The sequence below is a fragment of the Podarcis filfolensis genome, assembly GCF_964270895.1.
Source record: "Podarcis filfolensis genome assembly, chromosome: 14".
Lineage (NCBI taxonomy): Eukaryota > Metazoa > Chordata > Lepidosauria > Squamata > Lacertidae > Podarcis > Podarcis filfolensis.
This window is the reverse complement of record NC_139616.1, coordinates 17,360,535-17,376,816: the sequence shown is the minus strand read 5'-3', so window position 1 is coordinate 17,376,816 and position 16,282 is coordinate 17,360,535. Positions and strand designations below refer to the sequence as shown.

Below are 16,282 nucleotides of genomic sequence, written 5' to 3'. Positions count from 1 at the left end.
TGTTTTTAAAGCGTGTTTGTTCCGAGTCAAAATTAAAAGAAAACGGAGGGTGGGGGAGAGTGAAGGAGCCTAATTTTCCTCCAAGAAATGGTGGGGGGAATGGAGACGGAGGGCGTCGTCCCTGAAATCTAATCCCACCGTTCATTCAAAGGTTCTGGAATTAGAACACAGTACCTGGTGGACCTCCGCCGAAATTACGACTTATTTTCGGTGTATACCTGTTCCACTGACTTGGTTTCAGTCTAAGTGTATTGATTGACCTATGGAATGGTTTGAGAGCCCCTTAAGGTCCCTTTTCCATTGTACCTGGAAGGCGGTGCCTAAAGATTTTGCCCTGGGGTATTCAGAGAACTCTAGTGTTTCCTTAGAGCTTCAGTCCTAACATTACTTGGAAGTAAGCTTTGATGAAATCAAAGGAATTTACTTCCGAGGTCGTTTATTAAACTAGCCATTAGCCTTGTAGCTAGTTTTTTTTTTAATTTAAAAAAATATTTATAGGGGGGGGAATCACGCGAGAATGTTGATTTAATGTTGATTTAATTTTTGAAGTAGAATAAGCTATTAGATCATATCCATTGGTGCTTTGTGCAGGTCAAGAGCCCGGAGATAAGAAAGACCCCCTTACCCAATATAATCTATCTAATTATTAGATTGCTATATGTGTGTGCGCGCGCGCCTGCATAGCGATAGGAAAACAGGAAAGACAGCCTTTTGAAAATGGTTAAAAGCAGAGATCTATGTTTCCCTCCCAAACACTCCAAAAAAGAATCCGAAAAGGCTGGATTGCTTTTGGGAATGCGCGCTAGAATGGAATCCAGTGTGTGGAGAATCTTGTTGATCTCTCTTGCCCCAGTGGCATAAGGGTGAGCCTAGTGCCTGGATATCAGCCGGTTTGGACTTGCAATCCTAAACCCACTCACTCCATAACAGCGCAACTCTAAGCATTTATATCCAGAGACAAGCTGATATCCTCAGAAGTAAGTCCTGTGGAATTCAAGCGGGGTTTTTGGTTACAGGAAAATGGGATTAAGGGTCGCAACCTAAATCTCCGGGAACACAGTGAGATTTACCTCTGGGTAAATAGGCGCAGGATTGTGGAGTCAGTTAGATCCCGCCGCCTTCTGAGATTAGCAGCAATCTAGAATTCCATGCCGGGAATGTGATCTGGAGGTGATGTTAGAAGGCTTTTTAGGCGTGGATAGCTCAGTCGGTAGAGCACGAGATTCTTAATCTTAGAGTCGTGAGTTTGAGCAAAAGATTTGGGCAAAAGATTTGAGCAAAAGATTTGGGCAAAAGATTCCTGCATTGCAGGGGGTTAGACAATATGACCCTCGTGGTCACTTCCAACTCTACAGTTCTAGGATTCTGTGGAAATGAGTCACATATACCTTGGTGCATTGAGATCAGTAACCTGCTGTGATTTAAACTGCAGTCCTCCGCCTGCACTCATCTGCAAGTAAGTCTCATTGAGCGAAAAAACGGCCTGTCTTCTGAGTAGACATGTATAGGAGTTCCACTGAAAATGTGCTTGGCATTGGCCTGTTGGATGCTACTTTTATTTCGGAATAAAGGGTGGACCTGAGGCTGTTGATTCGCTATTCTAGAATTCCTTAGGTGCCGCTCCCTTGCCCAGGCTTCTAACCTTCCCCTTCATTCTCTGCTCGTTTTCAATCAAACATGCTTCGCGTTGCATTTCCGGATCTGATCTCGGTTTGGGGACCGTTTGGAAACCGATAGGAGGAGAGATTGTGTCTGATGCCGGTTCAGACAGTAATCGCTTCTAATGCCTGTATTGTTTGATCTGTGAGCCTATCGCTCGTTGTCGATCGCTCCAGCGTGTTAAAACGCGTTGAGAAGCGAGGCGTTGGTGCTGAAGGTGAGGCGGGTGTCTTCCACACACAGCAGATCAAAGCAAAGACGCGTTACGAGAAGAAGAAAGGGATAAAACCATTTATTTATTTTAATCATCTTGCCTCCTAATTCTGGGTGGTGCTTATTTGATAGAGTGCTGGAGCCAAGGGCGCGCTGCAATGTGTGTGCATTGTAAGTGAGAGGCTGGAGGCCGTAGAAAAATACGACATAATTCATATTTCGTAACTGGGGAATTTTTTTTTTTGCAAGGCACTTGTTTTCCATTTTCAGCTCTTCTAGGGAAAAATGCATCGTTAAGAGGAGAAAATATACTGAACGATTAGGCTCCCCAAACTCAGCTGACGACACATTTTTGCCATGCCCATGTTTGTTTCAAGAGGGAAACTGTCTCTGCTTTGATTTTAATTTATTTATTTATATATATATTTTTTAAAAAAACAACATGTTGGGAGACAGGAATCCAGACAGCATTAAACACTTTACATTGGGGGGGGCGGGTTTCAACAGGAGATATGTATTGGCTGGGGTTTGGGTATTTATAACTAAAAATAAAAATAAAATCCCACAAAACTCGTTGGAACTGAATCTCAAGCATGACTGCTGTCCTACGCGTTCCAGCGTAAGAAGAAGCCCCCTCCCCGTGCTCAATGTGACGATTTAAACATGTATGCTCAATGTGACGATTTAAACATGTATGGGATAGGGGCCATAATCGGGCACGTTTGCTGCAGCCGTTAGCAAGTGTCTAAATCTCTCCCAATGAACTCAAGGGAACTTCATAGGGCTTAACTTTCGCTGGATCGGACCCTGGGACGTGAGAAGGGCTCCTCTTTCGTGCTCCGGAGTGCAAGAATCCTCTCCATCCCCAGTGATTTTAAAATGATCTGATTTCACCCCCCCCAAGAGTCTGCAAAATCCCAGGCCTCCCCCACGCCCCACCTCCCAACAAAGTGGTGTTAGATCGCTCTTAGTCAAGGGGCTGAGCGCCAGTTCAGATCTTAATTTGCTGCACCCAGGGTTTAGACTGGAAGCCCCCATTGAACAAAATCAAGACCCCCCACGCACGCAGTGGGTTTCTTTGAGCCCCCCCAGAAAAGAGGAAATGTGCGTTGCAGGAAGCCCCGTTCACTTCAGTGGGGCTGGCTGCCAAGTGAAATGGCACAGGGTTGTGTTGCAGGCCTTAACTCAGGCAGGGAGAGAGGGCTGGGGGTTGGTATGGCAGACTTCAAAGAAATATTGTTGCCTAAAAGGAAAGGGGCGGGATGTGTGTTGGGTGGGGAGGCGTGGGAGGGAAAGAGCAAAAGAGGCGGGAAGGAGAGGTGATTTGAATGCGAGGCCGCCCATTGGCTGCCAGCCCTGTTGACGTCACTTCCCAAAGAAGGGTGTTTAGCATCAGAAAAGGAGTATAGAACTTGGTCAGTAGAAAGAGGGCGAGACATCAGCCCAATATCTCAGGGTGTGATTTGAATGTAAACCAGCTGCTTCCCCCCAAGGGAAAATGCCTCATTTCAGATAGTCAGAACTCAGCAATGGGTGACTTCTGCCAGCCATAACCTGCAGAGCAGGTCCTTCTCCCGCTTTTCCTTCTTAAATAAGTGCAACGCTGCTCTTTTTCTTCTCTCGTCTTCCAAAAAAGTTTCACTTTCTTTTGTATCTTTCTCTTTTTTTGCTTTTTCGATGGCAGATCGAAGATCCAAACCTCGCCACTCTTGTTTTTTCTTCTGCTACCCCCGCCAAGTTGAGCCCAGCTTTATGAGGAGGGGGAAAAAAGAAAAGAGATAGAGAGAAAAAGTGGAGGGGAGGAAAGCAAGAAGACGCCTCGGAAGAGGGAGGGCTGTTTCTGTCTTTGGTTATCTAGCTGTATGAGTGTTATCAAGCCATCATAAAGCTAGATAACCGAAAGTAGAAATGACTTCCAAAGACTTCTGGGAGCTGGGAGGCGAAGAGGAGCAGCACGGAAGAAGAAGGAGGAGGAGGAAAGTCCGGAGAGCTGGAGACAAGGGAAAAGAAAACGAAGCCAAAAGATCAAGATTCTCAGGGAATGAAGTTGTCTGCGACTGCTGGCGTTTGAGAAATGCTCCCCGCGTTGTTTCAACACAGGTATCCTCCTATATATGATTGCTGCTTTATTTATCTTTCTAATTTGCTTGTTGTTTTAGGAGTTTTAACGATGATTCACTCTTTTTTTCTGCCCTCAGCAATTATGTGTGCGGGTGCATGCAAATGCCCCGAAAACCAAACCGGAGCAGGCTTGTGAGAACCTGGGGGCAAGTGGGAGGTAGCAGAAAACACAAATGATCCAAAATAGATGTGTGTGTGTGTGCACGCAGATATATATGGCTTGAAATTAATTTGCAAGACTTGTAGATGCGCCCCAAAGTGTTAAGACAGTGCAAAGTGTGGGGAGGAAGAGGCTGCTGGGTGTGTGTGTGTGTGTGCAGCGACTGTGTCTGAACTCTTTTGCAACAATGCCCCTTGATCAAATTATTCTATGTAGAAAGCCTATTAGCATTTGGAATTTCTCTCAAGCACACTACACCCCCCCCCCCGCTTTTCCAGGATCTTCCTTGGTTTGGGTTTGTTACAGGCCTCTCCCCCAAAACTCTGCCCCCTCTGTGAGGTCAAGTTCTTGATAATTTGATCACTTTTCACGGGCTTTGGCAGCTGCTTTTGTGTGGAGTTGGGGGTCTCTGTGCAGAGTGAAGTGGAGCAGAAATGAAGGGAGAGTTTCTTGAATAGAAAGGGGCCTGGTTCCTAGGGCCAGACTTTAACATTGAGACTCTGCCTGCATATAAACTACCTGTTTTAACTGCTGAGACTTTTCTGTCTCTCTCTCTCTCTCTCTCTCGCCGACAACCCCCCCCCCCATTCCCACTCTCACCACCACCACCACCTCCCCTCCTCCAAGTTGCCTGAATGGTTAACATTCATAAAGGATTCTTTACCTCCACTGCAAACCCCAGAGTTGAAACATAATATGTATTACAATGTCTAGCAAATAAAAAAGCAATTGGGGAAATCTGCATTCCGTTCCCATGGCAACGCAAAGCACAGCGCTAGCTCGGCCTAGTCTCTCACTCCTGGCACATTTTAGCCGCCAATTTGAGGCAAATAAGTGCTTTTTGCCTGATTTGGTTGGAAGCAACTCTCTTCCGTCCCCCCCCCGCCAACCTTAAACCATGGAAAACAATTCACAAAAGATCACTATAATTCTTTCAGGAGCTGACTCCCTAGTTGGTGGATGTTGTTGACAGTCATTTCTCCCCACCACCACCAACAAAATACAACAACAATGTTTAGAAAGGTCCAGGGAATAGAGCTCTCCCCATTCCCCCCCCCTCACTGAGGGTTTGATACATTGCTTAGTATTACTAATCGATTAATTTAATTAAGTAGGTGTGTTAATTACTCACCTTTCAGTTGAAGGTCTCGGAGCAGGTTACCTAGTTTTAAAGAAAAAAACACAACCCAGTAAAATCTAATATGCAAATGGCACAACCTGGCACAATTTGTTTATTTATTGCATCTACCTATCTATCATCTATCATCTGTCTGTCTATCTGTCTATCTATCTATCTAGCTAGCCAGCTAGCTAGCTAGCTAGCTGTCTCTATCTCCCCTTTCTGCAAAGGCACCCAAGACAGTTTAACACTTTAAAATACTAAAACAAAATATAAATCTGGACCTGTGACTTGTGGTGTGGAATAGGATGGGGGCATGGTAGTCTTATTGCAGCAGGCCGCGATCTAGCCTTTGCCTGCCTCCCTTGTTCTTATCTTCCTTCCCACAGGGCTGCTGGTGCTGGTTGGTGTTCCCATCATAACCAGTACAGATAAGCAACAATTTAATTCCTCAGACCTTAACAGCAACAGCTTCTCAATTTGTGGGACGCAAGCCATTGGGGCGGCATAAAGCATGCAGGGGTTCCTTCCTTTCTCCATCACCAGTTATGAACTCGGTAGAGAGAGAGAGAGTGTGTGTGTGTGTGTGTATTTGAGAGAGACAAAAACATGTATCTGGAAGAAGGAAGCTCAGGTAGAGGTACTATTTTGCTCTTATAAGACTAGCCAAGTCAGGGCATTCATCCATCCAGCTCATCATGGTCTATGCTAGAGGTAGCCATATGGTGCCCTCCACATGTTGGATTAAACTCCCATCAGTCCCAGCCAGCAATGCCAATGATCAGAGACAATGGGAGTTGTAGTCCAATGATAATGGCCGTTACCATGTTGACTGCCCCCAGTCTACCCTTACTGGCAGAAAATCTTCAGGGTTTCAGACTGGGTCTTTTCTTAGGTCTACTTGCAGATGCTGCCAGTTGTGCCCAGGACTGTCTGTGTTGTGCTCTACTGCTGAGCTAAGTGTCTTCCCTTGTTGTTTCAGTGTTTCCCTGGTTGTGTAGCTTTTAGGCATAAGCAGAGGTGTTCCTGTTGTACTCTTAGAATGACAAAGTGGGGTTTGCTCCTCCAAATTCCCAGTTCTTGCACATGTGGAAGCTGAAGTCCTCATGACTATGTGCAAAGATTTTTGCACATCCTCCCAAATGGGTGTTGAGTTGGAAGGCCGTGAAATGAGTTGAAATTTAGTAAAAGTCAGAGTTTATTCTCTCCCCCCCCCAAAAAAAATCACTACTTTACAACCAGTGCCTTAAAACCTGGTTGCACTACCCTAGGGGTATGTAAAGATGTAATATGGTTCCACTGAGCATGTACAGAGTGATTCCCCCCTCCCCAAAACCGAATAACCACCAAATCTAACACATCTATGTTTGTGAAGTGTGTTGGAGAGCAGGATCCAAGCTGCCTAAACATGTAAGGCATAGGCTTATAGGAATGTGTGATTATGGAAGAAATTAAACATTCATTTGATCCATCTCACGCAGTATTCAGTTCCTTGCAGAAAGCAGCTTTATGCCGTGAGGACGTTCACAAGTTAGGCATAAGAGTGATGGTGGAAAGGCCATAGCTTAATGATAGCACACATGTTTCCAGGTTGTCAGCTCAGTTCTTCTGGATCTCCCTAACAGAGTAGTGAAAGTCTCCTAGCTAGAACCCTGGAAAGCTCCTGCAAGTATAGTAGACAACACTGAGATGGATGGACAAATGATTAGTCTTTGTATAAGGCAGCTCTCTAAGTCCTCCTCTGCTGTTTATCGCCACATTTGTTCTTCAGGGCTGGAGCATCATAATAATCAGCCCCTTTACCTAACAGTTGTCAGTTGGTCTGTCTGTGATGAAATGGTTTAGTTCTTTTTCTTAAAGCCACCCCAATAAGCGAATTACACACCATGCTTGTAATTGGTCACTTTAGGAATAAATTGGGGGCATATTGAATTTGACCAGGAAAGTGGAATTGGAGAGGGTCGTATCACTGTATAAGGATTTGCTTATCTGTAACTTTTCAATATTCACACCACACTTGCATCCCTAGTGTGTGTATGTTTACTCAGAAGTAAGTCCCCCTTGGTTCAGCACAATTTACTCCCAAGTAAGTTTGCCTGATAATACAACCCATGTCTAATTCTTTGCAGTCGGTGCAACCCCCCCCCCTGTGCACTTAGTGTTCCCTTTAATGTTTAGTACGACCTTGCAAAACTGCTTGAATAAAGGTGGTTTTATTGTATCCATAGAACTCAAAGAGAAACAAAGGCACTACAGTGGTACCTCAGGTTACATACGCTTCAGGTTATATACGCTTCAGGTTACAGACTCCGCTAACCCAGAAATAGTGCTTCAGGTTAAGAACTTTGCTTCAGAATGAGAACAGAAATTGTGCTCCAGCGGCATGGCGGCAGCAGGAGGCCCCATTAACTAAAGCGGTGCTTCAGGTTAAGAACAGTTTCAGGTTAAGAACGGACCTCCGGAACGAATTAAGTACTTAACCTGAGGTACCACTGTATAAGCATACCTACAAAGGTGTGCTAGGTCTAGAATATTGCAGATGTAGACAGTTGTGCACATTGGATCCTTTAGTACATTTTGCACATTTTGCTGTGGCTGTAGGTGTTCCCATCTTCTTAAAGAGTCAGGCATTTTCTTTCCATTGGTATGCTGCTGGAGAAGAATCTTGATCGGAGCAAAAAAGTAGGTTTTACCAAAAGTAGCCTACCATTTATAGGAAATCTGAGTGGGTTTTGCTAATGGTTGCAATCTTGTACTTCTTCCCTGTCAGTATAGAGCCCAAAGTAAATGGAGGGGGAGGAATGGAACTCTGCTCCAGCTTTGTTAAAAGTGCTTAACTTTTAAATGGTCTGAATTACTACTGAGTTGTTCCAGCTGAACTCTGTGGGGCTTGCTTCTGATTATGATTCTTAAGATCATGCTGTACGCTCAATTGAACAGAACAGGAAGGAGTTAAACCTTGTTCTTGGCAGTACATCCTATGTGGCTTTTAAAAAACAACAACTTGGAAGCAATAACCACAATGTTCAGTGGTACTTACTCTTAAGTAGAGATGGGTGAGGAATTTGATTTTCTGTCAATTCTGATGCGTAATAATATGAATGAATGGATTGGAATGTTAATTATCTCTTGGATTCTGTGCTTCTCTGAATTTTGTGATACATTTCCTGGCTCAAATGTAGCAAAACGTATCAACACAAGGGTATTTTGAATAAAATACATGTAGGTGCATATTGAAATACCATTTTAAAGCTGTTTTTAATGCGGAATATTTTTTTTTAAATGCAAAAGGGGGACAGGGCAAACTTACGAATCAGCACACATGAAATTGGCTTGAAACAGGCAGCTCCATCCATTCCTACTCTGTGCTAAACATATTTAGGATGCAGTTTAAATCTCCCACTGAAACATATGCAACTTAGAAGAATGGAATGGTAGTGCTTCATTTTGGTTGGACTGAACCTTTTTTAACAGCTTCATTTCTTGTGCAGAAAATATTTTCAGGAAGTAATGTTTTAGAATATTCTGTGCTATTCTTCAAGACCTTGATTGGATTCACATTGGCGATTTTTTTTGGAACAAGATTTGGATAGGTACTACCCAATAAGATTAGCCTGAGTAGTTACTTGACTGAATGCATAGAAAGATAGTTCTTGGAATCTATTCTTTGAATGAGTGGCTGCTTTTGGAATTCATGCAACAAAAAGATTGGCCCTAATTTAGTGTAGATCTGATTCGGTAATAGATCTGTTGAATCTGATTGTCAATGTCACTGTATTTGACTTATAGCATCATGGGTTTTAACGTAAGTAATTTCACTGGAAGTTGGGTGTGCAGGAGCCTTTAAAAAATTTTCTGTTTCTTAATTTATGATAACTGTTCATTTTGTAGCTCTTTCTCTGACTATCCTGGACTAGTTATCAGTCAGTAGTGCCTATTGTTTTTTGAATGGGTGTATTTACTTCCAGTATTCTGATCTATTAAAAATATACATCTTACCATTTATCAAGCATTTAAGGAGTTGATTGTTTCAAATTACTTTTCTTTGATGCACCAGGCAGTATTTATGTTGATGCATTTTTAAAGACTACTGAGCACCTTCAGGTTCATCACTTGATGCCTGAAAAATTAGGACATGGGTAGGCAAACTAAGGCCCGGGGGCTGGATCCTGCCCAATCGCCTTCTAAACCCAGCCCGTGGATGGTCCAGGAATCAGCATGTTTTTACAAGAGTAGAATGTGCCCTTTTATTTAAAATGCATCTCTGGGTTATTTGTGGGGCCTGCCTGGTGTTTTTACATGAGTAGAATGTGTGCTTTTATTTAAAATGCATCTTTGGGTTATTTGTGGGGCATAGGAATTTGTTCATTTCCCCCCCAAAATATAGTCCGGCCCCCCACAAGATCTGCTGAAAAAGTTTGCTGCTGGATTAGGAGATGCCTGGCACATGTAATAAGGCTGCTGTCACTAAGTGGTAGAGCTACATCTCCTCTGCATGCAGAAGATCTCAGGTTCAATCCCTTGCATCTCTAGGTGGGACTTGGAATGTCCCCTGTCTGAAACCCAGGAGAGCTGCAGTAAAGAGGTAGATGGGCCAACGGCCTGATTATAAAACAGCTTTATTTGTAATGCTTTCCAATGGGTCTGGTTGACATTCAACTGCTAGCCACCCAGAGCCAAGCATTCAACTTGCCTGTGTGAACTAGTCCTTTGTGGGTAAAGTTGATACTGAAGAAGGGAGATGTGGCCTATGTCTGGCAGATGCTCAAAATCCACCTGCTTGGTTTCAAATATTTGTTCTTGATGTGGGTCAACCTGAGGCCAAGAACATCTAGGGAAGGGCTGTAGATCAGCGGTGGAGCACCCGCTGTGTGTGCAGGACACCCCAGATTTAATCCTTGGCATCTCCAAATGGGACTGGGAATGTCCACTGTCTGAAATCCAGGAGGGCCTTTGCTCTGTCAGTGTAGATAGTATAGAAAGACAGTACTGACCAATGGCCCAACCTGATGTTTAAGGCAGCCTCCTATTTACCTTGCAAGTTGTTTTGCAGGTGAAAAGTCACACCAAGCTAAGAGGCCAGTATCCAAATAAAGGCCTTTTGTTCATTTTTAGAGCACATCCATTTATATGATGCTTTTGTATTTGGACCCCACCTTTTTTCTATGATGGAACTCAAGCTGGTATGAATGGGGCTCCTGGGCAGTCTCTCCTCCAAATACAGTCCAGACCCAGACCTGCTTAGCTTTCAGCAATGTTATTGCCTCTTAAGACCATGTACTGGGACTTATCTGTCTTTCAAAGAGGTAAGGAGAAGACTAAAGCAATTCACAACTGCAAGAGGGGAATGTTGTTTAGTCGTTTAGTCGTGTGCAACTCTTCGTGACCCCATGAGCATGCCAGGCACTCCTGTCTTCCACTGCCTCCCACAGCTTGGTCAAACTCATGCTGGTAGCTTCGAGAACACTGTCCAACCATCTCGTCCTCTGCCGTCCCCTTCTCCTTGTGCCCTCCATCTTTCCCAGCATCAGGGTTTTTTCAAGGGAGTCTTCTCTTCTCATGAAGTGGCCAAAGTATTGGAGCCTCAGCTTCAGGATCTGTCCTTCCAGTGAGCACTCAGGGCTGATTTCCTTAAGAATGGAGAGGTTTGATCTTCTTGCAGTCCATGGGACTCTCAAGAGTCTCCTCCAGCACCATAATTCAAAAGCATCAATTCTTTGGCGATCAGCCTTCTTTATGGTCCAGCTCTCACTTCCATACATCACTACTGGGAAAACCATAGCTTTAACTATACGGACCTTTGTTGGCAAGGTGATGTCAAAGAGGGGAATAAGAAAAGCAAATAGTTTCATTTAGCTCTTTAACCAACATGTTCCCAATAGAGAAAGATGGAAGAAGCCACAGGGGCGGGGAGTGCTCTTGCATTCGAATCCTGCTTATGGGTTTCTCACGGGCATCTGACTGCCCACTGTGAGAACGGGATTCTGGACTCAATGGGCCTGATCCAGCTGACTCTTCTGACGCTCTTATGGAGATGCTGGAGAACTACGATGTTCTCCCTTCTTTTCAAATTTCCATTTTATCAGTTATGGCTCCCATAGTTGCTGAAATGCATCGTACTTGAAGGAGTGCTTTACCCAGTACCAACCAACCTAGGCTTTTAAGATCCTCAGAGGAGGCCCTGCGAGTAGTGCCTCTAGTGAATAGGGCCTGGAGGACCACTATATGAAGTAGAGCCTTTTTAGTGGTGGCACCCCAGTTCTGGAACACCTTCCTTGTTTATATCAGGCTGTCCCACAGATTATTTTAGGTCAGGTAACACCTTAAGGCCTAATATGTTCCATCAGGCCTTTGGGACATAACAGGAGTAGAATTGTTAGCTACCCTGGGATTTTATGAGTGCAAAGGTGGGGCATAAGAAATAAGATAATAATCATCTTAATTGCCCACCAAGAGCATGTTCCACAATCTGGTGCAGCAACAAAACTGCTAGTGTGTTTGCAAAGCTAAGCAGGGTCTGGTATGGTTTCAAATGGGTTGGGGTACTGCGTGCTGAGATTCCTGCATTGCAGAGGGTTGGACTAGATGACCCTTGGGGTCCCTTCCAACTCTACAGTTCTGTGATATACTAGGACGTAAATTAATTTTATCCCGTTGAGTCCATGAAGTCATGGCTGCAATCTTAGGCATCCTTACTTGGGAATAAGTCTAATTTTTAACCTAGTGGGATGCACTTCTGAATATACATGCACAGAAATGCTTTGCAAATCTGCTTAAATAATTTGTCTGCCTGGGGTTGAGGATCAGGCCATAGGTTTGAAGCTGGCTATAGACAACTGAGTGTGAGGAACCAGCCACACAAATAGCATGCAAAATGTGTGGGAAGATGGAGCTTCGGGTCTGGAGGCTGAATATGGCCCTTCAGATCTCTCCATCTGGCCCTTGGGACTCTCTCTGGGGCACCCCCCTCCCCATTCACACCCTCTTTGGGCCTACTGCATATTCTCCTTGAGTGCTTTTGCAAGGCTGGAATGAACTGCTTCTCTGGATGGAAATAATAATAATAATAATAATAATAATAATAATAATAATACCCGCCCATCTGGCTGGGTTTCCAGAGTAAGATGTGTTTAGAAACTGGACAAAGGCAAAATTTACAGTCATTGCTCTGTCCACTTTTGTTTCTGGCCCTGTGCTGCGCTGCTACGTGGCCCCTGGAATGCTGTCCTTAATGGAATGTGGCCCTCAAGATGAAAACAGTTAATAATTCCCGAATTTGAGAATGTTACTGTGTTAAATCGTAGACTCACCAACACAAAGGAAAAACTTGTAAGGAGTTTATTTTTGTTTGTTCTAATGAGAAGTCATTGTACAATATATGTACAATTTATTTATTTTTTAGACTGGAAAAAATTAGCAATGGTGCTAATTCCACAGGAAGCCTCCCAGGAAAAAGGGCTCTGTGAGTTTGAATGCTTGAAAGCATAAAGGCCTGGAATTAGACTATCATTTAAGGAAGCGTTACTAATCCAAAATTACAGCAGCAATTCTGTGATTTGTCGGGGTCCCACATGCATTGCCGGAATGAAAAGGTGTGGATTTTCCAGAAATGGAGCTCAGCTGTAGCACATAGTCTTGGGAAGATGAGAATGAATTATTCCTTTCCTCACGCTGTAGGGAGATGAAAACGAAGGTGCCATTTACGCAACCAGTTTTTGTTCTTTCCAAACCATGTGGAATAGCATTCTGGACGCAGCCCCGGAGTGTGATGCAAAGGCCAACGAAAAAGCATTGGGAGGGATCACTTTCTGTTTAATAATGTTATGCAGTGAGGTCTTAGTTTTAAAAAATCTATATATAAATAAAATGTCTGTAGAGTCCTTGTGTACGTGTTGGACAGCACCCAGTCGACTTCCTATGCTTAAGCCCTATTGAAAGCAGCGGCATGGCTTTCAGGGCTGCAACTTGAGCTGCCCTGAATATTCTTGCACTTTGAAATTGAATGTTTTCCTGGCCCCGAGGGTCTCTTTCTAGCGGTGCTGGGGAGCCAGAGGCAAAAGTGGGAGGAGCTACATGTGTGATTTCCACTTTTGTACAGTACAGTGGTACCTCGGGTTACAGATGCTTCAGGTTACAGACGCTTCAGGTTACAGACTCCGCTAACCCAGAAATAGTACCTCGGGTTAACAACTTTGCTTCAGGATTAGAACAGAAATCGCATGGTGGCGGCATGGCAGCCCCATTAACTAAAGTGGTACCTCAGGTTAAGAACAGTTTCAGGTTAAGAACGGACCTCCAGAATGAATTAAGTTCTTAACACGAGGTACCACTGTAGTCCAGTACACTGCTGTCTCCATTCAGACAAGCAAGAGGCATGGTCAGAGTGCAAGGACACTTTCCAGGCATTCGAAAACGGGGCCAGTGAGGAGGTGTGGCTTGGGGAGAGTCTCAAGGGCCAGACAGAGAGGCATTTGGCCCCTGGGTCACTCGTGGCCTCGAAATGAGTGTATTTGATGCGACCAAATAAAATACTCATGTGCATGGCATCTTTCCCACTTCATAGAATTGTGGAGCTGGAAGGGACCCCAAATGCCATCTAGTCCAACCCTCTACAATATAGGAATTTCGATTGAAGCATCCCAGACTGATGGCCACCCTACCTCTGTTTAAAAGCCTCTGATGAAGAAGAGCCCACCATAGAGCAGTGGAACATTTCTTAGCTTCCTTAATTCATCTTGCCTTCCCCTTTAGATTATATAACCTTTCCCTCCCACTTTTCTCTTGCTGTCTTCAGCCTCCCTTGCCTTGCCTCCTTGCCTTTTGAGGTGATTTTGTTTATAAGTGTCTGTGACATTGCTTTGCCCAAGTAGCGCTGTGTCTCCGTTGACAAGTCCATGTTTGTTTGTGTGTTACATTTACAGTGGTACCTCGGGTTAAGAACTTAATTTGTTGTGGAGGTCTGTTCTTAACCTGAAACTGTTCTTAACCTGAAGCACCACTTTAGCTAATGGGGCCTCCCGCTGCTGCCACGCCACGGCCGCACGATTTCTGTTCTCATCCTGAAGCAAAGTTCTTAACCCGAGGTACTATTTCTGGGTTAGCGGAGTCTGTAACCTGAAACATCTGTAACCTGAAGTGTCTGTAACCTGAGGTACCACTGTAGATCTCGCGTTTCCTTCAAGGTGCTTGAGGTTCTCCTTGCTCCCGCAGGAACCTAGGAAGCTGCCTTGTGCCGAAAGACCATTGGTCCATCTACCTCAGTGGATGGGCAGCAGCTCTCTCAGATTATGTTCTCTCCCACCCCTATCTGGAGATGCTAGGACTGAACCTAAAACGTTCTGCATTCAAGGCAGATGTTTTGCCGCTGTGTTGAAGCACTGGAAAGGATATGAGAACAGCTGGTGTGGATGCCGAATTTTGTTGCATGTGAACTGCGTACTTATCATGTACCACTAACAAGTTTGGCAGCTGGGCGTATTTGACTAGAGAGACGGTTTGTGTGTGTCAGGGGGGCAGCATGCACAAACGTGATATCATCACTTGGCAGCAACTGTTATGTTAGGCTGTAGCAAAAGAGAGTAGAGAAGGCATGCAGGCCCAGTCCATCAACACAACTAAGATCAGGAACTTTTGCCTCTCCCTTTCGTTGAAAATTTCCACCACAGCTTGGCTTTAGGAAAACTTTAAACTAAAAACTTGTACCTGAACCTGCTCATTTTTCTCCCTCCCAAACCATTTTCCTTTTCTGTTGTGACCTTGTCCCTGGGTTTCTTATTTCTCCCTCCCTCCCAAACCATTTTTTCTTTTGTCTCGTGAACTTGTTACCTGAAGACCTGCAGCAAAAGTTTAAGTTCCCCCCACTCGATAATATTGTGTTAGAGGGTATACAATTTGAAAACACAGTTTCGGGTGTTACATCTGTGCATTCAGAGCATCACTTGGTGATACATGTAGTTGCGAGCTTTTGACTTGTTGGCAAGGGACCAAATTTTAATCTGTGGGGTTGTAAGATCAGGCCACATTTGGTTCTTCACATTTGGTTTTGTGGTGCTACTTGATGGGAAGAAAAAGAAAACATGCATGGTGCTTTTCTTTCTAACAGTGCATGGTAATTTCTTTTGTTTTCTCAGTGTGTCAAAAGTGAATGTTTGCAAATTTAACCAAGGTCAAATTTATTTGGTTGTAGCCAGCTGAATGGCAGATGTCTGGTCAACTCCAATGAAGTTTATATAGCACTTACCAAGTGTTCAAAGCGCCTCACCTGAGCTTCATAATCTTTGCAACACCTCTGCAAAGTTGATCAGATCAGCTGGTTTTTAGCTCAGAGCGTTCATTTACTGCTTTCTGAGCAAACAAGCTGCCAACATGATTTTTGAAGTGCATGTATGTGTGGTATAACACATTATAACACATTATGCATGCATGCACAACATATTTAAGTGCATAAATAAATATATATTTCATTAGTAAATTGTATTGAGTGCACAAAAATTGTATTATTTGTAATATGTCACTATTACAAATACTGCCTAAAACTGCCCTCAATGCAGTAGAGGGGTGAGGCTACGAAATAGGAACTTTTAAAAGACCAACCTTGTACATTTCGTAGCAGAGGTGAGACTAAAAAATTGGATTTTCTGGTGTACAGTTCATCTCATAGCTATTTTGTAGTATGTTTGTTAGGAGAAATTCACACACCAACTGCAGATGATTTTTTATGAAGATTCTTTTTTAAAATAAAAATAATAATAACGGCAAATTGCTGCAAAATGTGGAGAACTGAATTTAAGATTGGGAAAGATATAAAGAAATTGAGAAAATCAAAATGGACAGATATTTCCAACCATAGGTGGGGCTTGAGTTGGTTGTTTTCTCTCTGCCTAACCTACCTCAGAGGGTTGTTATGGAGGTGAAATAGAGAAGGACTATATATTTGCTCTTTAAGAAAGGGTGAAATAAGAAGGTTGTGTTGTTACACTACACTCATTTTTTTAAAAAAATCTGTTGGC

General features: G+C 43.7%; 1 long non-coding RNA gene across 1 annotated transcript in view; it reads left to right on the top strand.

Annotated features, from left to right (window-relative positions):
* Positions 1-16,282, top strand: part of LOC310749748 — a 94,645-nt gene that overhangs the window by 7,128 nt on the left and 71,235 nt on the right. The window contains exon 2 of the long non-coding RNA XR_014541710.1: positions 3,557-3,972. This is a non-coding gene — a long non-coding RNA (uncharacterized lncRNA). The remainder of the gene's footprint in view (positions 1-3,556; positions 3,973-16,282) is intronic.